The sequence below is a fragment of the Periplaneta americana genome, chromosome 12 (genome assembly GCF_040183065.1).
Source record: "Periplaneta americana isolate PAMFEO1 chromosome 12, P.americana_PAMFEO1_priV1, whole genome shotgun sequence".
Taxonomy (NCBI): domain Eukaryota; kingdom Metazoa; phylum Arthropoda; class Insecta; order Blattodea; family Blattidae; genus Periplaneta; species Periplaneta americana.
In genome coordinates, this window is record NC_091128.1 from 157,101,844 (window position 1) to 157,129,778 (window position 27,935).

General features: G+C 35.9%; 1 protein-coding gene across 2 annotated transcripts in view; it reads left to right on the forward strand.

The window, feature by feature from the left end:
• Positions 1 to 27,935, forward strand: part of LOC138711043 (advillin-like) — a 99,335-nt gene that overhangs the window by 13,511 nt on the left and 57,889 nt on the right. The window contains exon 1 of one of the 2 annotated variants that reach the window (XM_069842341.1): positions 13,691 to 13,816. The exons of the other annotated variant lie outside the window; for it this stretch is intronic. The gene's annotated coding sequence lies outside the window, so the exon portion shown is untranslated. Of the gene's footprint in view, positions 1 to 13,690; positions 13,817 to 27,935 lie in introns of those variants that run through there. 2 annotated transcript variants of the gene reach the window in all.

Here is a 27,935-nt window from a genome sequence, read left to right on the forward strand (position 1 = left end):
TGTTACAATCGATATATATATATATATATATATATATATATATATATATATATATATATATATATATATATACGGCCAGTTACGTTTCATATTGTATTAACAAAAACATTTATCAATTATATTATTAACTAGCCGTACCCGTGCGCTCCGCTGCACCCGTTAGAAATAAATATAAAGTAATAATTACATAATTAAAATAGGACGTTTGATCCAGGGAACATTCGTGTTTGATAGAAGGATAAATCGTTTAATATGTTACTTAATTTAAATTGTATTTAAATAATTGAAATGCGATCATTTTGGTCCAGAGAGCACTCATTTGGTGTAATGACAATTCCTTTAACATGTTTCTTATTTGTTATTACATGCAACCATAGTTTAATGAAGATTGACATATTATTTAGTTTTAATGTGTAAACTTTATATTACTTGCTATATGTTTCTATTGAATTTTGGTAATAACCATTGTTTTCTACGTCTTCAGTAAATGGCCCACTATGGTTCTGAACCCTTCAAATAACTTAAATAGTGATACAGCATATATAGTGATATGTAATTATATTTCTGTCTTTCGAAAATGTAAGAATTCACGGTCTCCTATGTACCATTGCCATGGAATGAATAAATGTGTTTTATCTTCCTACTCAAAAATTTTATATTTTGCACATGGGAGTTACTGCAGGAACAACAACGCTATAATCCGAGGCGGCGGTGAAAATGTATTGTATTGTTATTTAAAAAGTCTTGTATATCCTTAAATATAAGTCCTATCAAAATTTTGCATTGAATAAAACTTATCGAAAATAATTTGTAAAGAAACTTTTGTTATGCAACATTTTTCACAAAAATCAATAATAAGCGAGATATTTCGATTTATTTAATTCAGGCCCCCTTATAACCCCCCTTTTTAAATAACGTATTTTGAATGCCATATAGCCTAAAATTTAAGTTACAACGAACTTAATTTATATTCCAATTTTCATTTAAATCCGTTCAGCCATTATCGCGTGAAAAGGTAACAAACATCCAGACAGACAGACAGACATACAAACAAAAATAAAAAAAAGCGTTTTTCGGTTTCAGGATGGTTAATTATATATGTTAACACCAATTATTTTTGGAAAATCTAAAATTACCAGAAAAATGTTTGCTACAGATTTATTATTAGTATAGATATAAATTTAAAATTGTATTACAAATACAGATACAGAACTGAAATTTGAATCTAACTCAAACATTTGACTGCACATTTCTCCTTTGCATGAAGTAAAAACTCTTTAGAAAATTCAAACCAGTTCAGATGTGTTTGTATAATTATTTCATACATAGTTTATTTATAGTTTATTGAAAACATATACGAACAAGCCGAATGATAGTAATGATAACAGAGCAATAATAGAGTTCATATGCAAAGCCTTCTGGAGTATCTCTATTTCTACGAAGCCCTCGTTGCACGATAATATTTCAAATCGATAGCGATTTCAACTCGGCATTTATATTGCAGCCCCGTGTACGAGTAATGGAGAAGCAACGCCACACATGTTACTAAAATGTTTGAACACAATGGAGAATGACATTAAATTAAAAATAGGGTAACCAAACGTCCCGGAAATTTGGGATTCGTCCCAGATTTTAGATATTTGTCCCGGTTCCCCGGAAAATGACTACCGGGACGCTGATTTGTCCCGGATTTTGAAATTGACTGTGTAGAAACTCAGAAATAAGATTTTGAAGGTGAATTCTAAAAGTTGCTGCTACATCTGGAAAATACCCTTTGTTGAAGCCTTCAGCGTCAGACACTAACATTTTATTTGTGTAATAGTAGTAGTAATAATAATAATAATAATAATAATAGTAATAATAATAATAATGTGTTTTAATTTTAATACTTTCAATTAAAATGTTTCCTAAGAAATAAATTTTATTCTTAAAAAATGTCCCGACTTTTGGCTCAGACAATTTGGTCAGTCAGTTAAAACATTCTTCATTTTCTTTTAAAAATAGAACCTAACGGAAATGATCTATGTCCAAATGAATGTTCAATTAAATTTTTATTTTGAGAAATAAAATAGAATAAAGCAATAATTAAGCTATTATCACCGATCAATACAACTTATAAAGGAGCCGCTTATTCCAAAGAGAGTGAGTGTCGAGTATGTTCGATGTATGATACGCGTACAGCCGCCAAATTAAGTAGTTATCTGCAAATGGCGATAAGGAGATTCCAGGCAGATGATAAGTGGCTTTATGCGTTAGCTACGATAAGAACATAATATTCCCTACGTTTGTTCATATTTGGAGCTGGGCAGATCTTCTACTTGAAAACAGTTCTGATAGGTTTACATGTAACTTGGACTTGCCATTCGTCCCTTTTTTCCCGGGACAGTCTTGTTTTCTGGTAAAATGTCCCGATGTCCCGAATGTATTCCAAATGACCCGCTTTTTAAGTTTCTTTCTTGGAAAAAAAACTGTAGTTTACAGATTTTATTATATTTTTAAATATAACCAGGTACCTAGCACTCCTGGTAGGCGATCTATCCTCTGAAAAGTCCACACCTGTGGAGTAACGGTTAGCGCGTCTAGCCGCGAAACCAGGTGGCCCGGGTTCGATTTCCGGTCGGGACAAGTTACCTGGTTGAGGTTTTTTCCAGGGTTTTCCCTCAACCCAATATAAGCAAATGCTGGGTAACTTTCGGTGTTGGACCCCGGACTCATTTCACCGGCATTATCACCTTCATCTCATTCAGACGCTAAATAACCTGATGTTGATAAAACGTCGTAAAATAACCTACTAAAATAAAAAAACAAAATCCTCTGAAAAGATGTGATGAAGATTAGTATTACAGAAATGCAAAACAATCCAGGTTGCCAAGCGACAGTACAAAACAAAAGATGTAAAATAAATGAATCAGATGTATAAACAAATTACAGTCTAGTATATACAGTCACGAAGCTTGAGTTGTTGAGGGTACTAGGAACAATAGACTGTGACGGTACTATTTCGCATTGTCTGTGATGAGGCGATAGTAGCGATCCTAGTGGTTAGCAACTATCTATGGATGCTTATTCCCTGCGTATTGAGCTTCGTGACTGTATATATTAGAGTGTGATTAAATGCATGGTATTATAGCAGAGGCAGAGGTTGATATGTACAATTTTGGCAAAAACATTTTGTTGTCTAGGTATGTTGAAAATTTCATTTTTAACATTAGTAGCAAAACATGGTATGTCTACTCTAAAACTAATAGGCCTACTAATAAAAAAATAGTCCTTTTAAGGTATCCCTGATTTTTTTCTTGAAACAATCAACTTCAAAGTGCTGTCCTGTAAAATAAGCAAAATGTACGTATCAGCTTACGCATAAAAGCACAGAAATGTTCTCTCAAATCTAAGTAATAATATAGGAGTGCCATTTAAAATTTCAGAAGGGGAGGTTGAAGGTGCAATCTAAAATACAATTAACACTGGTTTTAAACTTCCCCTCAATATCTAAATTGGCGTGTTTTTTTGTATGAATTTAATTTAATTGAAATATATATCTGTTATGATTAGGGGAAAAGCGGAAATTCTAGTTGAAGCAATTAAAGCGATTGGGTTGCAAGTAAATCCCGAAAAGACTAAGTATATGATTATGTCTCGTGACCAGAATATAGTACGAAATGGAACTATAAAAATTGGAGATTTATCCTTCGAAGAGGTGGAAAAATTCAAATATCTTGGAGCAACAGTAACAAACATAAATGACACTCGGGAGGAAATGAAACGCAGAATAAATATGGGAAATGCCTGTTATTATTCGGTTGAGAAGCTTTTGTCATCTAGTCTTCTGTCAATAAATCTTAAAGTTAGAATTTATAAAACAGTTATATTACCGGTTGTTCTGTATGGGTGTGAAACTTGGACTCTCACTTTGAGAGAGGAGCAGAGATTAAGGGTATTTGAGAATAAGGTTCTTAGGAAAATATTTCGGGCTAAGAGGGATGAAGTTACAGGAGAATGGAGAAAGTTACACAACACAGAGCTGCACGCATTGTATTCTTCACCTGACATAATTAGGACCATAAAATCCAGACGTTTGAGATGGGCAGGACATGTAGCACGTATGGGCGAATCCAGAAATGCATATAGAGTGTTAGTTGGGAGGCCGGAGGGCAAAAGACCTTTGGGGAGGCCGAGACGTAGATGGGAAGATAATATTAAAATAGATTTGAGGGAGGTGGGATATGATGATAGAGACTGGATTAATCTTGCTCAGGATAGGGACCAATGGCGGGCTTATGTGAGGGCGGCAATGAACCTCCGGATTCCTTAAAAGCCAGTAAGTAAGTATATATCTGTTATGACTGGGAAGTTTCGAAATGAAAGCCTTGTATGTAGAAACTATCCTCAAGTTATTTATACAACGGGGCCTAAGAGTAATAAACAGGCATGGCAAAAGAATATAAGATATTTGTAAAGAAAATCTGGAATGCATGGCTGTGAAGGGCGAAAGCACACATATACTACTAATAAACACGAATCGACATTAAATGAGTAAGACATTTTGTATCTACAACGCAACTATTAAAGACTGCAACACCCTGTACAAAGAAACGAGGAATATGTGTTGCAAGTTGCGTAGTAGTGACACAGTCAAGAAAATGACATGAATAGGTAATTCCACGCGGAGATATCTGCCGGCAGATTATCTTGGCTAATAAATAATTGTCGATAAAGACTTATGGCCGAAGTTCAGACCCGCTGTTAGCTCAGAAACGAGTTTGACCGCGCAGGAAATGTATGTCATTACATGACGTCATAGCTCGCTGAATGAAATCTTATCCTTCACTCGTATCTGCAATTATGCAAAGCCAGTTGGATGTTCCTAGAAATTATATTGTAATACTCGTTGAAAAATAATTCTAGTGTATATTTCGTTTTGAGAGTCATTTTGCAAGTCTTAACGCTGGAGAGGGCCATGAGCGTGAGTTCGAATACCACCCAATGAAATTTGTAGGCAGTCAACATCTGAATTGTCTCCAATACTAGCTATTAAATGCTTATGAACATAATCACAACAGTGTACAGGAATAAAATATGAAATTCTTTCCTTAGTAATCAACACTTTTTTAGGGTTTATAGTACTGATCTCAGGACTAATTTTTCTCATCAGAAGTAATTGAAGGGTACACGGGAAAAACGATCAAGGTCCATCAAAAATCGAAATTGAGTTAATAATGCTATCTTATAGTGGAAAGGAAGTACTATCATGTGATCTAGCTAGTAATAAGAAATCATTTCACTAGAATACGTCAATTTCTATTAAATACACACATAACAAAGTATTAAGTGCTGAAACTTTAAAATTCGTTTTTCTCGACCTTGATCGTTATTCCCGTGTACCCTACAATTGTTAAATTATTATTACTTACTTTCAGATGATTCCGAAGTATTATAAACAGTTTGAGATGAAATAACTGTTTCATTCTAAGAACTTCTCAATGACAGCTGTGAGCAGTATAGAATGAGGATAAATGCCAAGAAGACGAAGACCATGGTCACAGGAAGAAAACCTAAGGAAGGTAAACTTGCGAATTCTAAATTAAGCAGTAGAGCAAGTGGACAGCTTCAAATACTTGGGGTGTACTATAAGCAGTAACATGAACTGCTGCCAGGAAGTCAAAAGGAGGATAGCAATGTCAAAGGAAGCTTTTAATAGGAAAATGAGCGGACCTCTGGAAAAAAGAACTAAGGAAGAGACTAGTGAAGTGCTTTGTGTGGAATGTGGCATTGTATGGTGCAGAAACGTGGACATTACGATGAAGTGAAGAGAAGCGACTAGAAGCATTTGAAATGTGAATATGGAGAAGAATGGAGCGTGTGAAATGGACAGACAGAATAATAAATGAAGCTGAGTTGGAAAGAGTGGGTGAAGAAAGAATGGTGCTGAAACTGATCAGGCAGAGGAAAAGGAATTGGTTGGGTCACTGGCTGAGAAGAAACTGTCTACTGAAGGATGCACTCGAAGGAATGGTGAACGGGAGAAGAGTTCGGGGCAGAAGAAGATATCAGATGATGGACGACATTAAGATATATGGATCATATGAGGAGACAAAGAGGAAGGCAGAAAATAGGAAATCTGGAGAATCCTGGGTTTGCAGTGAAATACCTGTCCTTGGGCAGAAACTATGAATGAATCAATGGTTCTTTTTTTTTAACTTCAATTGTAGAGAAAGAAAGAAAATTGTGGTTCTTTTGAAAAACCACTATCCTGCACAGGGTTAAAACTATAATAATATACTTAATATGCTTTTAAACATAAAATTAATTTATATTTCGACAGCACTTGGACACATTCGCATTTATCGTGGTTGCGGAAACCGACTATCTCTAAAAGTAATGAAATTCGTTTCATTTAATAACATCTATGTAAAGTAGTGGCAAAAAAAAAAAAAAAAAAAAAAAAAAAACCGGACAGACCCTTATAGCTGATTTCAGAGCCTTGTTCACAGTGACAGCACGATAGACTGGTAACTAAGACTTTCGTGGTTCGAATCCTGCCTAAGAAGGAAACATTTTTTGGCCCTTATTCAAATTTATTCCCAATACTTTCCGATTGCAGTGATATTTTACTACTTAATTAACTTATTATTCCCAGAACATGAATTTTACCAGCTTATTTTCTAATGGCTTTCGAAATGGGCTACGTCAGCAGTCGAAACTACAACAATTTCAATAGATTACTCGCTATCTTGTGAATGCGGGCGTGGCATGCGCAGTGGCTCATTTCGGGGACTTTGATTATTCCGTCGGTCCGGTTTTTTTGCCACTGCTGTACATTTTTTGTCAAGTAAAGACTCTATGCCCAAAAACCGCTAACGTTAACTGAAACGGCAGCTTAGGAGGTAATGAATTTGGATAATAGTGATTGTTTCTCAAGGCGGTTCATAGCAGGCTTTGCTGACCCTGTCAGTTAGGAACCATAACTTAATATTTGGCATGTTTCTGCGTGTGTGGAGGCCTTGCCGACGATTGGGGTCTCGCGTTCAATTACCTCCACTAATGAATATGTTTTATCCGCTCACTCATAGTGGAAGCACGTGGAGGAACGGGAGTTCACATGTGCTCCAACCTCAACACTGTTATCATTATCATGTTCGCCATGGAACACTGGAAATAAATGTTGGATAGTTCAAAGAATTGAAAATCTACAGCAAAATTAAGTCACATCCGAGCACGGAAGTTGCAAATACACAACGTGTCCCTAAATGATTGCTCCGATTATGATATGGTTTATTTCGGAAAGTATGTAATCTGTAGGAACGCAGTTAATATTGTCTATGTCTAATAGTATTATATTGAATAAGCAGTCGCGGACAGCCGATGAGAGGTGGTCCTCCAGCTTGGGGGCTCGGCGAAGGGCTAACATCCCATCACCATAAAAAAAACAGTTTGTTACGAAACCTTCAAATAAGCCTCGGAATGGGACTGAATTTATAAAACAGTTATATTACCGTTTGTTCTTTATTGTTATGAAACTTGGACTCTCACTTTGAGAGAGGAACATAGGTTAAGGGTGTTTGAGAATAAGGTTCTTAGAAAAATATTTGGGGCTAAGAGGGATGAAGTTACAGGATAATGGAGAAAGTTACACAACACAGAACTGCACGCATTGTATCCTTCACCTGACATAATTAGGAACATTAAATCCAGACGTTTGAGATGGGCAGGGCATGTAGCACGTATGGGCGAATCCATAAATGCATTATAGAGTGTTAGTTGGGAGACCGGAGGGAAAAAGACCTTTGGGGAGGCCGAGACGTAGATGGAAGGATAATATTAAAATGAATTTGAGGGAGGTGGGATATGATGGTAGAGACTGGATTAATCTTGCTCAGGATAGGGACCGATGGCGGGCTTATGTGAGGGCGGCAATGAACCTCCGGGTTCCTTAAAAGCCATTAAGTAAGTACATTAAGTATACGCTTATGCGCATGCGCTGGCTACTGTTGGAAAATGTCATTATTAAAAAATGGCGCTGTTTAAATCTCAGAGAGCTTTTTATGCCCTGAATTTTGGGGTATTCTGTCGTAGGGATAGTGACAGTGGAAAGGAAAAAAAAAAGATGAAGCGAATGTGTAGCAACAGCAATAACAAAAGCATTACATTGTAGATCAAATTGAAATATCGTTCATACCTAGATAATGCTGAAAATAATGCTCTAATAATGTTAATGGCAAAGATTAATTATGTTTCTATTTGAAGTTGGTCTTGTTTCATTATGTAGCCTATTATAATAAATCACAGAAAATGTTACTTCTTTATGCTTAATGTTTAACAATTAAATAGGTATGACTTACTTTTTATTACAAAGACATTCACAATGAAAATTAAACATAACCGTAACATAAACACAGAAGTTTGCGGCCAGGCTACCAAATGGGATCATTCACAATGATTGACATAAACAATGACATTAACATTGCCATTAGATGTTAACATGAAAGTTTGCAAACTATAAACAATCGTGAAGCGCTGAAGTATATGACCGAATATGAGGAAATGGCGTCGTTGTTATGTTTCCATGGTTACCAAGTATCTTTGCGGTTATGTTTATGTCCCCATCATGAATGATTTGATTTTACCGTAACATTTACATTCTTAAGTTAACGCTTACGTTATGTTTAATTTTCATGGTGAATGGGGCTTTAAATATTCATTCACAATGAAAATTAAACACAAACATAACTTTAACACAGAAGTTTGCGGTCAGATTACCAAATGGGATCATTCACAATGATTCACATAAACACTGATATTAACATTACCGTTAGACGTTAACATGAAAGTCTGCAAACTACAAACTTTCATGTTTATGCTTACGCTATTTGGAAACAATGCACAATCGTATAGCGCTGAAGTTTACGACAGAATATAATGAAATGTCGTTGTTATGTTTCCATGGTTACCAAGTATCTTTAAGTTTATGCGTATGTGATTGGTTTTACGATAACGTTTACATTTTTAAGTTAACGCTTACGTTATATTTAATTGTCATTGTGAGTGGGTTTTTACATTGCACGTATGAAAAAAGGATCAATAATGATATTATATTACTCCCCCCTCCACTATTTGTATGAAGCGTCCCTACTTTTCGCTCTTGAAAGGTGGCAACCCTAGATTTGCACCATCTAGAAAAAAATCATATTTTCATTTGGCATATATTCAATAAATAATTATTCAAGGAAAGTAAACCATGTTCGGTAATATGATTCATAACATAATAAAGAACTGAACCGTTGCAAAACGTGTAAACTGACAGTGAGAGGATATGTGTCATCTCCGTGACACTAATTTTGTTACGTCCTGTATATCCTGCAGTTTTATCAGAACAAGTGCAATCCAATCAGCTGGGATTCTGTGACGAGGGGAGAATGAGCAACGAAAATGTGATCATGGATAATTAAAAAAAAAAAAGAAAGAACAACAATGCAGTTCAAGTATTATTTCTACTCCCGTGTATGTGTAATACAGACGTGGACAAATTATTAGACTAAAACGTTTTTCTTGGAAACATAATATAATTTGTCATATCAACTATCAGTATAATTCACAGAGTGTCTGTTGTTGTAAATATCATTGTTTACCTCTTCTAGTACATTTTTCCAATGGTTAAATATATTTTGTCTGGCTGTGTTGGTACTACTGGTGTTTTAATTATATACTGCAGAATACATTCAACAGTCTGTTCTCCCATGGCCTGCAAGAAGACCGGACATGAACGAAGTTGAAAATCTGTGATCTATACTGAAGAAGAAAGTGAACAAAAAGAGGCTTACAACAAAACATGGACTCATTTAAGCACTGTCTGATATCTGGCTAAATGATGCTGATATTCAAAGAAAGTGTCAAACTTTGGTTTCCAGCATCCCTGACAAAATCAACGTGTTAATAAATATTAAGGGAATGTTCACAAAATATTAGTAACCTCCAGACTCAATTTTCTGTTCATTATATCTGTGAAAAATGTATTTCTACCGATAAATACAGCTTTGTTGCATATATAATCAATTTAGTCTAATAATTTGTCCAAGTCTGTATAATGCTTTGTCTTTACAGAAAGTACGAAGTATTGCAAATTATTACATGCACAGACGTTTACAGTATTCTCTACATAAAATACACCGAATAATAACAAAATAAAAATGTTGGAATATTTCAGAATGCCCCTGTGTAACACTAGACTGCTAAGACATGCGGGCACTGATAACAGGATTATCTGGGGACCAACTTTCTCCTTTTTGTGTAACTAGGACAAGGGCTTTCGTGTAGAGAGTTTTCTTTTATATAGTCAAGCATTATTATTGCTGGTTTTGTGGAAGACCTCGTATTGCACGGTTTGAAGCATCCTAAAATTGAAATTATGTAATATGCTATACAGGATGTTTTCGAAATTTATGGACAAATTTAAAGAGTGTTCAGGAGGAGTATCTGAGTCTTGTGGATAGGAATCTTACTGCACAGATGGGAATGATGTCATCCCAGCACAAGGCCTGAACAGTTGCCGGTCGTGGTAGTGCTGTCGTAAGGCCAATTTCATCATCTCATTATATACACTCGATTTTTTTGGTTTCTCGTTATATGAAGTATAAAAGTACATTCATGCCGCAAACAATATATTTTTCGAATATACATTTTTTCAGCATCTCCGATAACGAAAAAAGATTCTGTGTGGCTGTCTATTTACAGCAATTTCTCCAAAAGTGTTGGACTGACTTTGTTTACATTCAGTAGGCTACCTACACATTCAAGTTTTTGCTTTAGGGGAGCAACGTTTTTATTATGGAAAACCTCACTGGACATATCACATAGACCAGCGTTTCTCAAATTATGGTCCGCGGACCACCTGTAGTCCTCGTGGTCCTTCAAAAAAGACAGAAGAAAAAATAAAATTCAACGAATTGCGTATCAAATTATAGCCGAAAATTTCAGAGTTTGTAAATGACACATGGCAATCGTTTTTCACTTTTTCTCGTTTTATGAAATTTATTTACCCTACCCGTCTATCAACTTCCGACTCTACTCTCAGCAACAAAAGAGGGGCTTAAAGCACTATCAACGTGGTGTTTCTCGCCATCTTTTCCGTGCACATCAGGCGCCGTGCCTGTAACCCAGCTAGGGACCACCCGAATTCATAACAGGACCAAAGTACCGAACCTTTTCATGTATTGATGACTTTATTAATAGTTTTGCCGACACCCAGTCTGCACATTGAAAGGGTCACGTACTGTACGTCGTACACCAATAATAGAACAAGCAAAAGTGCATCTTTACTTGTTAAAAATCGGGCATGTTTCTGCACTAATTTTTTGTTCTCTTTTTCCAGATGATGATATAAGAAATGTTCTTCTATTAATATTAACTTAATTAGTTAATATTAATATAAAATTAATTGAATTAAATTAATTATGTTTACATTAAAATAAGAGTATACTGGTATTAAAATATGCTACATAAATGATAAATTGGCTTTCGAAGGGAACAAGAGTAAGGTGGTCCGCGGAACTGTTCTGACTTGAAAAAGTGGTCCCCACTTCAAAAAAGTTTGAGAAACACTGACATAGTCTACTCCTCATTATTTCCTCTGAAATGAACTATTTCCCATATCGTAAACTGGGGTAAACTTGACCGCTGGGGTAAACTTCACCATAAAACAAAAATAAATATATTAAACCATGGTATCAGATGCACTAAATATATTTTTGAGTTCATTTTTTTATCAGTTTCTTAAGTTTTTTTATTATTTTAAGTCACAAATAGGGCTAATATTCTTGCTTTAATTTTTTTCTGTTTATAATCAAGTTTATCTCGCTTGTACATTTCCAGTTTGGACACTCAAGCCTATTGCGTAGGTACGAACAAATGAACAAACACAATTCTATCGATAAATACATTTTAATTTCAATTAACAGAAATATTATACTTTTATTTACAATAGGTAACATCCACTAATGCAGCAAAAGATAACGCCTTGGTTTCATTTGATAGAAGTTGTTCGACTTTTGTTTCTTAAACATTTATAAAAGTGTACTATAGAGGATTTCACATTAAGAAAAAAGCATTAAGTATATGGGGCTATTCCATCAAATGATCAGTTACCATAGAAACGCCTATCTACCACATAACTTGTACAATGTATTAGTCAAGGCCCATAAAAGTAAAAACTTAACGTGAAATCATCAATATTTTAATATTAGAAGTACAGTTCTCACATTTTTTCCCCTTAAATAGTACTACTCAATCATTAATTTTTTATTGATCTTAAACTCTGGGGTGGGGCAATTAGTCATCTTTCCCTTTACCTGTTGCCCCTTCCTAAACGACGCCCCTGATCTGTAAGTCAATTTATCTGTGAATAATATACATGAAACATTTATTGTATCTATATTAATAATAAATCTGTAGCCGAAATTTTTCTGGTAATTTTCGATTTTCCAAAAATAATTGGTCCTAACATATATAATTAACCGCCCTGAAACCGAAAATCGCTTTTTTGAAATTTTTGTTTGTATGTCTGTCTGTCTGTCTGGATGTTTGTTACCTTTTCACGCGATAATGGCTGAACCGATTTATATGAAAATTGGAATATAAATTAAGTTCATTGTAACTTAGAATTTAGGCTATATAGCATTCAAAATATTTTATTTAAAAGGGGGGTTATAAGGGGGCTTGAATTAAATAAATCGAAATATCTCCCTTATTATTAAATTTCATGAAAAATATTACATAACGAAAGTTTCTTTAAAAATAATTTCCGATACGTTTTATTCCATGCAAAATTTTGATAGGACTGATATTTAATGAGATAAATGAGTTTCAAAATTACAATAACAACGCCATCTAAGGCGGTGTAATGAAATAAAAAACAAATGACTTCGTCTATAAGGGGCCTTGGACAACAACAATCGAAAGCTATGAAACATACTGTAGCCCACAGAGAATGTTTCTGTGTTTGTATGAAGTAATATCGGAAGCTAAATTAACCGATTTGTATAATTAATTATTAATTTACCATTGGAAAGTGTAGTTTCTCTAGATGGACATAATGCTATAATGTTATTACAGTAACTTCTGAGTGAATTGAGGACAGGTAAGATTAAAATAGCTTCTTATGCACAGAAAACTTGATAGGCATTCGTTTCCTGTATTTCCTAAAATAATTTTTATGACTAAATGAGTGGTCTCTGGATCAAAATGATCGCATTTTAATTTTTTTAATACAATTTAAATTAAGTAACATAATAAACGATTTATCCATCTATCAAACACGCATCTTCCCTGGATCAAATGTCCTATTTTAATTATGTAATTACTTTATATTTATTTCTAAGGGGTGCAGCGGAGCGCACGGGTACGGCTAGTTTAATATAAAGAAAACTATGAACGGTATATTCCGCAGGTTCGTATCAGTGGAAAATTCTCGACAGGAATTATTCTCTATAGAAATATAGGCCTACTCTCTAATTGTGATTTTTGTCCAAAACGAAAGGAGTAACAATAAATTAGACAACCCGACGTGAGGCACTAAGTCGCCAGTTTTGAAGTCAGTACACCCTGAATTACTTGGTTTGTTGGCATGGATTTTGCACAGACTTTTCATTTACGCTCTGTATAAGTTAAATGAATTGACCTAGCCACGTACTTGGGATATCAGCAATAAAGAGAGGAGATAGCTAGTGATTAGATTAGATACCGCTCATCAATAACATTTCGGTCCATAATCAGACCATTTCACGGCTAGGAAGGAGTCGAAGAGGACCTTGCAGCTACCGACCAGGTAACTAACATTTTCAATGCAGCAGTATTCAGCTAACAGGTAAATCAGCTAGATAAGCAGATTGTGATGTCCAGAGTTACTACAATAGAATTGCTTCTTCACTCGGGTGGAATTATCCAGCCTGTCTGCAAGTTAAGGGAAACACGCGAAATTGCAACAAAAATGGAAATTATTTTTAATTGCTTTAATAAATGGTACATACTTTTCTGTATTAAATACTGAAATATTTTGCTTGTCTGAAGGACCTTTAAAATTTAAATAACGCAGAGCGGAGCAATGTGCCACTCCCCCTTTCAGTAACCATTTTGGATTTTCTGTGTTATAGAAATTTTCTTGGAATTTAGACAGGCAAACTATCTGACCAGTGCTAGAAAGGCTGTGGATTACTATTTCCTTATGAATATGGAGTGCACTGTTATGAGGTGAGATAGTAGATAAATAGTAGGCCTACTATAACTTTAAACGTCGTTTTCCGTAACTTACATTTTTCAATGCTTATATACCTTTAGGAGTACAAATATAAAAATTTTGCACACAAGCTTAAAACTGTATTATCTATAATCCTGTATACATTACAAAACTCAGAAAAAATTAAAAAGAAAAGTGTTTCACACCTAATATTTTTTTAATAATATAAAGTCTAAATAGAATATTTGGTTGCAGGGAAATATTAATTTAGGTATTGTTAACACATGTGCAAAGTTTTAGGTTTATTGGTTGAGAAAACTTTTGGAAAGAGGCACATCATTTTTTATTTTTTTTAAAGAATAATTGGAAAAATAAAAACTATTATTCATAAATTTATGAAAAAAAATGAAGGTAAATAAAAACCCTGTTTTAAACTAATATTTCAAATTTCAAGGTCCTAGATCCAAAAATCTGAAAGTTATAGGCAATTCAGTAACATAATGTTATTTCTCATCCGTTCCTCCTTAACCCGATATACCTATGTCCGAAATGTAACGGTTGAGAAGTTATTGATGGGCGAAATTTTAAATGGAGAAAGAGGCATTTTAGACGTATTTCTACGTTTTGGAACATTGTGGTTTGATACATTATTGAAAATGCTGCATCTTGTGTTGTTCAAATAAGTTTATTTCATAATTAAGCACAAACTCAGTAAGAAAATAAAATAATTACACAAGATAAATTACTAAGGTTGCCCTTCAAATGGATTCTATGAATTATTGTAAATTTATATCAGGTACCGGTTCTATTTCCGACCTCAATGAAACACTTGGTAGCTTGCCAGTTTCAGATAACATCCGGTAAACACGGGAAAACGCACAGCTAGATGGAACCCTTCGATTGGGAAAACGTCGTCTGTATTCCTCAACAGCAGTCAATGCACTGCCATCACAAAATCCATAAACAAAAAGCATGTCTGCATATTCACTATCCGAACACACGAACTGAATGTCAAGTGAACGTGTATTGAGTTGTGTGTGTTGCGCAGGCGTTGCGGTGCTCAGATGCTGCCGTGTGCAAAATATCTGGCGTACCATGTCAAGTATAGTACACGGAACCGCAAGACGTTCCAGTATTTCTGCTCTTAATATCCCCAACTGTTAGACTTCGGACACAGGTATATCAGGTTAAATCGATGTAGGTTAACCCAAACTATATTATTCTGAAGTATTTTACATTCCTTCTCACGAGACACTTTGTATATACCTTTTCACTACTAAGAATTTAAACACCCTGTACATTTTCTAATCACTACATTCATTACTCGTTCACTAAAACTTACTGAACTGACTCTGTATCTCACTGCACTTTCACTACAAACACACTGCACACATATTACATATAACTCAGTACACTTTCACTATTACGCACTGCACACTCACTATAACTCACTCACTTTCACTGTAAATCCAAAAAAAAGAAAAAAAAAACAGCGAGGATATTATACTACCGTCTATTAGTGATGTCCTCGTCCTCAAGCCTATTGTTGAGACGCGAATAGACAGGTCGCGAGGCAGCCAAGGCAGTGTAACTCGAGAATAAGAATAGATAGAACGTTCGCAGTGGTGTCAAACGATTCTAACGAACCAGGCTACAATCTCTATTAAGCAATAATCAGCAGTCGACAAGTTAAACTGGAGAAATTCCCTAATGAAGTTGAGTGAAGAGCGGAAATTCACAATGTCGAGGCGTACGGAGCGTAAATGGGGACGAGTAGCAAACGATAGAGCACGATGGTTACTATAGCAACCGACATATTTACGCTCAATGCATACAAGATGGCAACCTGTTATAAATAAAATTATACTTGACTACTAAACGTGGATGCATTTTTTTTTTTCATTCTTATACCATACAGTAGATTTGCCATCATGGGAGAGCATTCACGCACAAAACTTGAGGCTATCTCCGATCAGGATGATCAGATTCACTTCGATAAAAAAGAGGACACAAAGCTTTGAAAAGGAGGGCATTGGTCGAAAAAAGAGGACAGAAAACATGTACTTAGATTTAGGCTTAGGCCTATGCTATCCTTTAAATTAGGGCATCTATTTTATTACAAAATACTTATGAAAAAACTTAATAATAATGATTTTACAGTCACCTATTACATGAAAGTCAAGGTAACTATATCATTAAAGAGGACAGAAACTATCTGTTTAGATTAACATTCGCACCTCGATTTCTCGATTTACTAGCTACCTCTGAGGAGAGATTGTCTCTGAGTTGCTCTGAGCAACCACCATAAGGAGGAGCAAAGAGAGTTATAATCGTTGACAAAGAGTATGTTCCGTCGATGCTGCTGCCACCTGCAGGCAAATTACTTGAAAAAGGTGTCAAAGCAGATAATTTCAAAATATAAGGCATACAAGTTACGAAAAGGAGAACATTTCTTGATTTTTTAAAAATCTGTCTGGCCCTCGGACAAAGGCCTAAAAAGGAGGACATGTCCGGACAAAAGAGGACGTCTGGTCACCCTATCTCCGATATAGCCTATCCCGATACATTTTTCTTTAGTAATGCTATTCAATTAATTTTTTTTATCTTCACCTTGGAGGGGGAATTGCCCTACTCTGCCCTCATAAATAACGTCTCTGCGTCTCCTCCAATGATTCATCTCTATTCTGATGCATCTCAGCCGTGCATGGCACGTAGCTGCATTGTGTTTTCCTTGCAGTCCGTCTCTGTATTGTTCTCTGCATACATTACTTTTTTTATACACACTGTTTGAAGTTCACGTTTTGTGGAAACCGTTAGGGTTGTGGCGTGGCAGCAACCTTCGGAGTTACTTTTTCGTCCAAGTCCACGTTCCGAAGTCGGAGCGAACTAAGTGGATAATAACAGCTGATAGTACTGATTTGTGGACGTAGCTCAGCTCGTGAAGGCACGCTGTGTTTGTTCACAGCTCCCTCACGTCGCATCGCAACAAATAAGTACAAAAACTACAGTATGTTGAGTGCTGTATGCTGCAACCAAAATTGTAGAAGCCATAAACTGTTTAAAATAAGACTTGAAGTAATTTAGTTCTGTCTATTAGATCATAGGAAAATGATTAGTTTGCTTCAGAAAATCGCACGAATCATTTGCAGGAACCCTATAGTTGACTTGCCGCAGTAAACGATCATGCTTCTTATGGGGACAAAGTGGATCTTAAGACCCTTCTCGAGGCGAAGAAATGAGAGCTTGAGGGTTGTTGGTAAAGGAAATTCGAAATTATCAACATAAAGAGCAGGGGGCTGTAGCTACCGTCTCCTCATTCCACGAGACCTAGTCTCCAGACAACAATGTACAGTAGCGTGCAAATTAATCCGAACACGACATATTTTTACATTTCTGTCATTGTTGGTCTCACAGCTGCTCATACCGCTTTAATTGACATCTGTAGAACGTGTAATTCCATTGTTGAAGGTCTGTCATTATTTTTTTTATAATATGTGACATTTTGCCTGTCGTTTTGTACTTATAAGCATTACAGTTGTGTTGAAGACTTAATACTGCAATCCTGTGTACATTCTGTCGTCTTCACAAATGGATACAACTCCACGAAAACGGTCTAAAATTATAACATTAGCAGAGCATTCTTCTATGACACAGAGGCAAATTGCTGCAGAATGTCACATCGGTTTGCCTACTATTAATTCGATCATAAAACGGTACAGGGAGACTGGATCCATCACACCCCAGAAAAAAGGAAACTGTGGCCGGAAAAGGAAGACTTCACCTGCAGATGATCGTTTGTCAGGAAAAGTAAATTAAATCCTAGACTAACTGCTGTCGACTTAACCCGCGAGTTAATGGTTACCACTGGGGCGAATATTCACGTCACAACAGTGCGGCGTAGGCTTTTGGAAGCTGGACGAAGGGCTAGTAAGCCTATTAAGAAGCAACTGCTAACCCCTGTTATGTGCAAAAAACGCTTAATGTGGGCAAAATTACATCAACACTGGACAGTGAATGACTGGAAGAATGTACTTTTTTCCGATGAGTCTCATTTCGAGGTCTCGCTGGGCTGCTGATCCGGAGCTGCGTTCGGGCTTGGGTTGGATCCCCCTTTGGACTTTGGTTTCTTCCGAGGTTTTCCACAGCCGTGGGGCTGAAGCCGGATGGTCTATGGCGAGTCCTTGGCATCAACTCCTTTGATTTGATTATCCCCTTTGATTTGATTACCTGGTTGGGTTTTTCCGAGGTTTCCCCCACCGAAAAGGCAAATGCCGGGTAATATTTTGGCGAATCCTCGGACCTCATTTCATCTCACTACATCTCGCCAAAATGTAAAAAAATTGTACAACATTGTAAAAATTGTAGAAAATTACTAAATTGTAAAACTATAAAAATTTGTAAAAATTGTAATTGTAATATTGTAAAATGTTGACATGTTCCACATCTTAAAGCTTCATTGCTCATGTAAGATCTATGGAATAAAATGAATGAATGAATGAATGAATGGTCCACGGCCACCGTGTTTCTTACATACGGAAAGGATCCGAAAAAGTAACAGCAGCTCATCTCCAACAAGCACCCAAATACCTCCCTAAAGTAATGTTTTGGGGTTGTTTTACACATGAAGGGCCTGGAGCATTAATACCTATCAAGGGAATGATGAATTCTGACAAATATATTCACTTATTGGAAACCAGAATCGTACCTCAGCTGCAAAAATCATTTCCGGATGGCAGAGGTGTGTTCCAACAAGACCTGGCACCATGCCATACGTCTCGAAAAACTACAGAATTCTTCAACAAGAAGAATATTCAGGTACTCCCCTGGCCAGGCAACTCACCCGACATCAACCCCATTGAGAACTTGTGGTCAATTTGCAAAAGAAGAATGCAAAAAATGGATTGTTCTACAAAGGAGAAGATGATTTCTACCCTCATTGGTGTATGGTTTCGCGGATGAAGAAATGAAGAATATTTGTGGGAAATTAGTGGAATCCATGCCAAATCGTCTCAGAGCTGTTATTAGGAACAAGGGAGGCCACATACTCGTAGATTACTGAGGTATGTTTTGGATCCTTTTTTTATCCCGTTGGAATGTTTTGCATAAGTAATTATGTTGTTCGGATTAATTTGCACGCTACTGTAATTGATGAAGTCGAAAAGTTCACACATCAATATGACGCCAATGAGTTGTTTGAAATTGTAATGAACAATAATGTGTCATTACAGAGACCTGGATTTCATTTGGAAATTAATACCACAGTTAAGTATACTTTAGAATTAGATTATGTTAAATTAACTATTTATCTACATCCTACTTTCTCTAATTTTAATCACCCCGAATTTTGATTAAATTAAGTTCAGTAGGCAATTTCAATAAGCTTTTACATTTACGTTAAAAAATTAACTGATTATGATGTCAACATTCATTTGTTTTCTCTTTATGTTTTATCACGGCTGGCTGGATTCGAAACTGCTTTATCACAGTCTAGTATATACAGTCACGAAGCTCAATATGTAATAAATATGCATCCATGGATAGTTGCTAACCACTAGAATCGCTACTATCGCCTCATTACAGACAATACCTGCACAGTCTATTGTTCCTAGCAACCTCAACAACTCAAGCTTCGTGACTGTATATACTAGACTGTGGCTTTATTTTAAAGACATCATGGTTTCAAGTTAGAATTAATTTCGGTATCTTAAGAAGCTTTTACATTTACGTTAAAAAGTTAATTCATTATGATGTCATTTGTTTCCTCGTTATGTTTTATCACGGCTGGCTGGATTCGAAACTGGTTTATTTTAAAGATATCACGGTTTCAAATTACAATTAAGTTAAATATTTATTTAAGCTTTTACACAATATAGTAAAAAATAACACTATCCTACGCTTATGGTGAAGAAGTTGGTTAGTGTTAAGAATTTATTGTATGTAATTAATAGAAATATAAGCCGAAAACGTAACAACGTCGAAAGGAAAACAAATACAATATATTTGTTTCGATGCAGAACGGAGAAAGAATTTTAAGATGTTGACTGTGATCATTGCAGAGATAGGAATGATTTCATATCACAGATTTCATCATGGGTAAATGAGATGTGACAAAACCATGTGTAAGTAATGTAAATAGTGCAATAATTTATAACTTTTGGATAAGGCAAGGACCTAATAGTGGCCTGGTACTTGTAGCATTAAATTTTTGGAGAGAAAAAAAATAAGCTTTCACATTTAGTTAAAAAAAAAATTAATTCGTTATGATGACACATTCATTTGTTTCCTCTTTATGTTTTATCACGGCTGGCTGGATTCGACACTGCTTTATTTTAAAGACACCAAAGTTTGTTTCAATCTTCCAAGGCCTACTATAATTAATGACGACATGACGGCGCCTTAGTAATTGGAAGTGTGACCACATTCTGGAATGCCAAGCACATAAGCGTTTGACATTAAAAGCGAAAGAAGCTGAAGGTAAGAATATATTGTGAAGAAGAAAGAGAAGCAAGGAAACAGAATAGAAGGCATAGAAAAAGAAAAATGAAGGTGAAGAAGAGAGTAAAATGGTAAATGTAGGAAAGATAAAGAGATAAGGAGATTATGTGCGAGAACCGGACATAGATAAGGAAAGACAAAGCATTTAAATGCAAGAAAGAACAAGGTGAATAAAGACAGATTAAGATAAGAGAGAGAAACAAGGATGAATAAGGAAAGATGGGACAAATTAAAGATAAAGAGTAGACAAAAAGAAGAGGAAGGGAGAATGACACAGGAAGAAGGGATAAAACAGAAAGGGAGGAATAAAACAAGAGCGGAGAGAATAATGGACTAGAAGGAGGAGCAAGCAGTGTTGGAGGTTGGTTCCCATAAGAAGTTGTGCCACCGTTAGCCGACACGGGCCGTGAGACACGAGGCTTCCCACACTGCGGCGGCCGGCCGGCGACCCGACATCGAACTCCGGCGGAGCAATAATACATTACACTGACTGTGGCATTCATGCTTTACGAACCCGACGACCCTGGGTGAAACAGAACTACTGTATTATTATTATTATTATTATTATTATTACTATTATTACTACTACTACTATTATTATTATTACTATTATTATTATTATTATTATTATTATTATTATTATTATTACTATTATTATTACTATTACTATTATTATTACTATTATTATTATTGCTATTACTATTATTATTACTATTATTATTACTATTATTTATTATTATTATTATTATTATTATTATTACTACTATCATTATTATTATTATTAGTATTACTATTATTATTATTATTTATTATTATTATTATTATTATTATTATTATTATTATTATTACTATTGGAATATTTCCCGGTCTCTGATCGGCCCAAAACCCCTGATAGAACCGATATTTAATCCTTGCGATGAATTTCGATGAAGTCCGGAGGGCCTAATTAGTCAAATCCACTCTCCTCACCTCCACGCTGGGGCCACCTGGGATCTTTTAAGATGCGAAAGAGAGAGTGGTGTGAGGAAAGCAACGGGAAGCTACCGCGTTTATCTTTCCAAAGAAAAATTTATATGGATCACATGCGGAGACAAAGAGGAAGGGGGAAAAAATAGAAAAGATTGGGGAATGCTGGTTTTGCAGTGAAAGACCCACCTTTGCGCAGAAAACTATGAATGAATAAATGAGTTACGAAGGTCACATTAGAGGTCATGTCATAACAAACCCACAGAATAAGTTTAAAAATCCATACACTTAGGTTATGCTTAAGCTACACGTCAGACTAGATAAAAAAAGAAAAAAAAAATAGCCACATACCGCTACATACATACATACATACATACATACATACATACATACATACATACATACATACATACATACATACATACATACATCCATATGCCTACATACGGCATGAGTTTACAACATAGTATTTTCGTGAAAATACTGAAATCGGTTCCTTCGTACATGAAACATTCACTACTGACTGGAAGAGCCGGGTTCAAGGCCAAATGAAGGCAAGGTTTTTGGTAACTTTCAGAACGGATCCGAGACTGTGTCCATTCTGAGTCTCATATTGAACACATCAATCGGCCTGAGTAGCACAGTCGGTATAGCGCTGGTCTTCTGTGCTCGAGCTTGCGGGTTCGATCCCGGTCTAGGTCGATGGCATTTAAGATTTACTGGCATGTAAAAGAACTCCTGCGGGACAAAATTTCCGCACACCGACGACGCTGATATAACCTCGGCAGTTGCGAGCGTCGTTAAATAAACCATAATTTAATTTTTTTTGAACACATCAGACATCATCTTCTTCTAGTGCCGAGGTCAAGGAAGAGTGGTACCTCTACTTCTGGGACTCCATGTAGTGAATAAAGGTGCCTTTCATAAAAATAATAGGACACAATATGGTTATATTGAATTCTTAAAAATTCTTCCAAAATAGAATGAGAAATTTAAGTGGCCTCTGGTAGAAAATGGTAATTGTAACCGAGCGTACTACTGCTGCAACATGATGTTTTACGTGTTTATTGTTCGGAATTGTAAGATTGACAACTCGAGTTCTGTCTACCCCTGCCGGCAGTAGCATTAATTTTCCACGAGGTACGCGCGGTTTCTTGAAGTAATTATGAGTTCCCACGTTAGTGAAACAAGGGCTCCATTCAGCGCTGTAGTGGCACAGTCAGGTGCAGTGCAGGGAACAGAAGACGGCGGAGATGCACGGCTCCGCACCACGCGATCCCGAAACATCTGAAGGTCTGTATTAAACGCTTATTGATGCCTCTTTCGCTATGAAAACGTAATCAGTAGCTCAATAATGCATCAAATTGAAGAAAGTAACACAATTCGTGATAGTAACATAAACTTAACAGCAAAGATACTTGGTAACCATGGAAACATAACAACCACGTCATTTTATCGTAAACTTCAGCGCTCTACGATTGTGTATTGTTCCCAAATCACGTAAGCATAAACATGAAAGTTTGTAGTTTGCAGACGTTCATGTTAACGTCTAATGAGCCTTTAGACAAGTATCAACTGCCAAATTCCAATTGTAACAACATTTTTTTGCTACCAAGTGTTCACTTTCTTTGCAATGGGCCTCGAAAAAAACACCATCGTGCAAACATATTTTTCCCATTGTGTTATAAAGATGTAATTCAATTATGATGTTATGTACAGTAGAATGAAGAAACGTGATAATAAAGGCTACAGCAGATTCAGGTACAGGAGAAGGTGAGGGAACTTCTTACTGGAAATTATTTTGCGAAAGAACTTAACGAGATGCCAAAGCCTGATTCACAGAATGACGTTTGGATTTTTAAGAATAACTTTCGAACTAATGATAATCGGAACCTGTGCGTACTACATTTTGTGCTCAAAATGGTCCAGAGAACTGATTCCTAAGGCGCGGGTCATTAGTTGTGAATCACCCTCTTTGTAGAAAGAGAAGTTACATTTGTTCTGATCAAATTTCTGCACATTTAAAGACGAAACTAAAATTATTTCAATCAGTTATCATAATACACTGTTTTTTTTAATTGACTGAGTGTACAAGGAATTAAATCAATGGCTTTCCCAAAATATGCTATGAAATGTTTCATATAAAACAATTTTTCTCTCGAAAAGGAAACAAAAACTGCAAAATTCTATTAAACTTTTTTGTATAATCAATCTTCAAGAAACCAATTACCTGAAAACATACATAACAGAATTTATTTTATTTTTTTCAAAAGCCATATCAGGTTGGAGTATAATATTGTGCAAATATGTTTTTTTAGTTTAAAGAGTCTGAGATTTCCGGGGAGAGGATATCCTGGAATCCGGAGGGAATCCTCCCCTGGGCCACCCCTGAATTCATCGCTGATCTTAAATGTGTCGCCTTCTTTGTTGGTGTTAATGTAACAGTTATGATCTTAACGAAACGTTAGGAAATTAAGCGCTGTTAATTTGAAATCTGTTGACTGAAATCTGACGACCGCTTTCCATTAAGTTTGTAATTTTGTTTAATAACAATTAACTCAGAAGTGTGAGAATAATGTGTTGTGAAAGCTACACAGTTTGGAATAGTTATTAAGTGAACGTATCCGAGAACGTCGTCCCATGTAACTATGTTATTTTATTTATTAATTAGTACATGTAGCACGTGTCTTATTTCCAACAATTCTAGAACAAGGCGATGTCCTGCAATACCATGAATTATCCGCAGTAATGATAAAGCTGTCCTCCTTTCCAAAAACGAGTGTCACGAAAACTCAGTTTCTCATGAACTTGCATACGTATGTTGTGTATTTCATATTTCCACGTCTAGTAATGGCATGGCAGCGACCTTGGAAAGTCTTGACGTCGAAGAGATATCATGGCTGTCATCCACCAACCCTGACTGTCTTGTGATAAGACAAGCTTAGCAGTCCTTATCGAACCTGCTGCCGTTTTTATGCACAAACTGTCATCCGTGATTCCATGGCCTATTTGGTTGCAGCTGATTTCACCAACCTTAGCCTACCGGGATTTTGTACAAATGTCAAACGCTTAAGGATTGCCAGAGAGCTTAATTTCATTCCACCAGCCGTCGTGATCTCTAACATTTGTCCAATTGATCGTAAATTTTAAATGTAATTTCGAATTACGGCAAATTTATGACATGTACATAGTCAGTCATTTTGAATATTAGAGATGGTGGCAATTTCTATGACGTTAGAACTCGCATTAGTTCCAATTTCCTCAAAATTGGAGTCTCTTACCATGCCTATGCATTGAAAAGTTAAGTCGGTATTTATTTATTCTCGAGGTAAAATTGTCGCTGTACACCGCATGCAAATTTTATCCTAACACCAGGCGCAACTAGTCGAAATGTATCTAGCGGCCTTCGTTTTCTTTACTCCCTGATCAAACTCAAGAGGAAATGGTAGATTTTTTTCCTAGATGACACTGCATTCTCTTCAGTCATAATTAAAAAAAAGAAAAAAACTTTCTTAAAAAGTGGAAAACTCAAGACGTATCGTTGGGCTGCAAAAGAAATCCCGATACGAAATTATATCATTTTTCGTGGACTTAGCAAACACGGCGAGGTGGAAAGCTATTTTCCTCAGATTAGTTTTCTAAAAACATGTACATATGAGTTTTACAACATATTCACATTATTATTTAATGTGAATTAATTTAAAATTATCCATATACTTTTATTTTACAACATTAATAAGAATACTATACGAAAATAGTGAAACTGCAGTTTATATGGTATTCCACAGCCTTCCTTATTATCCATGGATGCTGTCATTGTTACAATCGATATATACGGCCAGTTACGTTTTATAGGCCAATTGTATTAACAAACAAATGTATCAATATTATTATGTAATGATAACAGAGCAATAATAGAGTTTATATGCAAGCCTTCTGTATATCTCTATTTCCATTGTTTCCTAAGCGAAGTTCTCGAAACAATATTTCAAATCGATAGCGACTTCGACTCGGCATTTCTTTTGCAGCCGAGTGTACACAGAGGATCATTAAAAATACGCATGGAATTTTCATTCATCGTAGCGATACTGGCATTCAAGAAGACAGTGGTTAATATTTTCTATTGTTGCGGCCAAGATATTGAAGATGATTCCCAAACATTACGAATAAAATAAATAATTCATTAACGTTTAGGCTATAGACTATATTGACTATAGAAACACCGAAATTCACAATTTTTTGCTTTCCTACGAGTCACCCTAAAACAGTGAGAAATCTCATGTTTATTTTTTATGACCCCCTGCGTACATTGAGCTCGAAATAACTCGAGAGCAGTGCCCCAGTATTTGCATTATTATTATTATTATTATTATTATTATTATTATTATTATTACTTACTTACAAATGGCTTTTAAGGAACCCGAAGGTTCATTGCCGCCCTCACATAAGCCCGCCATCGGTCCCTATCCTGTGCAAGATTAAGCCAGTCTCTATCATCATATCCCACCTCCCTCAAATCCATTTTAATATTATCCTCCCATCTACGTCTCGGCCTCCCTAAAGGTCTTTTTCCCTCCGGTCTCCCAACTAACACTCTATATGCATTTCTGGATTCGCCCATACGTGCTACATGCCCTGCCCATCTCAAACGTCTGGATTTCAAGTTCCTAATTATGTCAGGTGAAGAATACAATGTGTGCAGTTCTGTGTTGTGTAACTTTCTCCATTCTCCTGTAACTTCATCCCGCTTAGCCCCAAATATTTTCCTAAGCACCTTATTCTCAACCACCCTTAACCTATGTTCCTCTCTCAGAGTGAGAGTCCAAGTTTCACAGCCATATAGAAGAACCGGTAATATAACTGTTTTATAAATTCTAACTTTCAGATTTTTGGAGAGCAGACTGGATGATAAGAGCTTCTCAACCGAATAATAACACGCATTTCCCATATTTATTCTGCGTTTAATTTCCTCCCGAGTGTCATTTATATTTGTTACTGTTGCTCCAAGATATTTGAATTTTTCCACCTCTTCGAAGGATAAATCTCCAATATTTATATTTCCATTTCGTACAATATTCCCGTCACGAGACATAATCATATACTTTGTCTTTTCGGGATTTACTTCCAAACCGATCGCTTTACTTGCTTCAAGTAAAATTTCCGTGTTTTCCCTAACCGTTTGTGTATTTTCTCCTAACATATTCACGTCATCCGCATAGACAAGAAGCTGATGTAGCCCGTTCAATTCCAAACCCTGCCTGTTATCCTGAACTTTCCTAATGGCATATTCTATAGCGAAGTTAAAAAGTAAAGGTGATAGTGCATCTCCCTGCTTTAGCCCGCAGTGAATTGGAAAAGGATCAGATAGAAACTGACCTATACGGACTCTGCTGTATGTTTCACTGAGACACATTTTAATTAATCGAACTAGTTTCTTGGGAATACCAAATTCAATAAGAATATCATATAATACTTCCCTCTTAACCGAGTCATATGCCTTTTTGAAATCTATGAATAACTGATGTACTGTACCCTTATACTCCCATTTTTTCTCCATTATCTGCCGAATACAAAAAATCTGATCAATAGTCGATCTATTACGCCGAAAACCGCACTGATGATCCCCAATAATTTCATCTACGTACGGAGTTAATCTCCTCAAAAGAATATTGGACAAAATTTTGTACGACGTCAACAAAAGTGATATTCCTCGAAAGTTACCACAGTTGGTTTTGTCCCCCTTTTTAAAAATAGGTACAATTATGGACTCCTTCCATTGATCTGGTACAATTTCCTTTTCCCAAATAGCAAGTACAAGTTTATAAATTTCGCTATATAATGCACTTCCACCCTCTTGTATTAATTCTGCTGGAATCTGATCGATACCTGGAGACTTGTACTTTTTCAGATTTTCTATCGCAATTTCGACTTCTGAAAGCGTGGGTTCGGGTATAAATGGCTCAGCAGTTTGTATTTCAATTTCGTCCCGATCATTTCTATTTGGCCTATGTACATTTAGTAGTTGCGCAAAATAGTTTTTCCATCTGTTTAGGATTGATGGAGAGTCTGCAAGCAAGTCACCATTCTCATCCTTGATCACGTTTACCCTTGGCTGATATCCGTTCTTAAATTCCTTTATACCCTTATATAAATCTCGAATGTTTTTATTCTTACTATTTGTTTCTACCTCATTCAGTTTTTCCTTCAAGTAACCTCTCTTTTTATTCCTAAGTGTATGACTTGCTTCCCG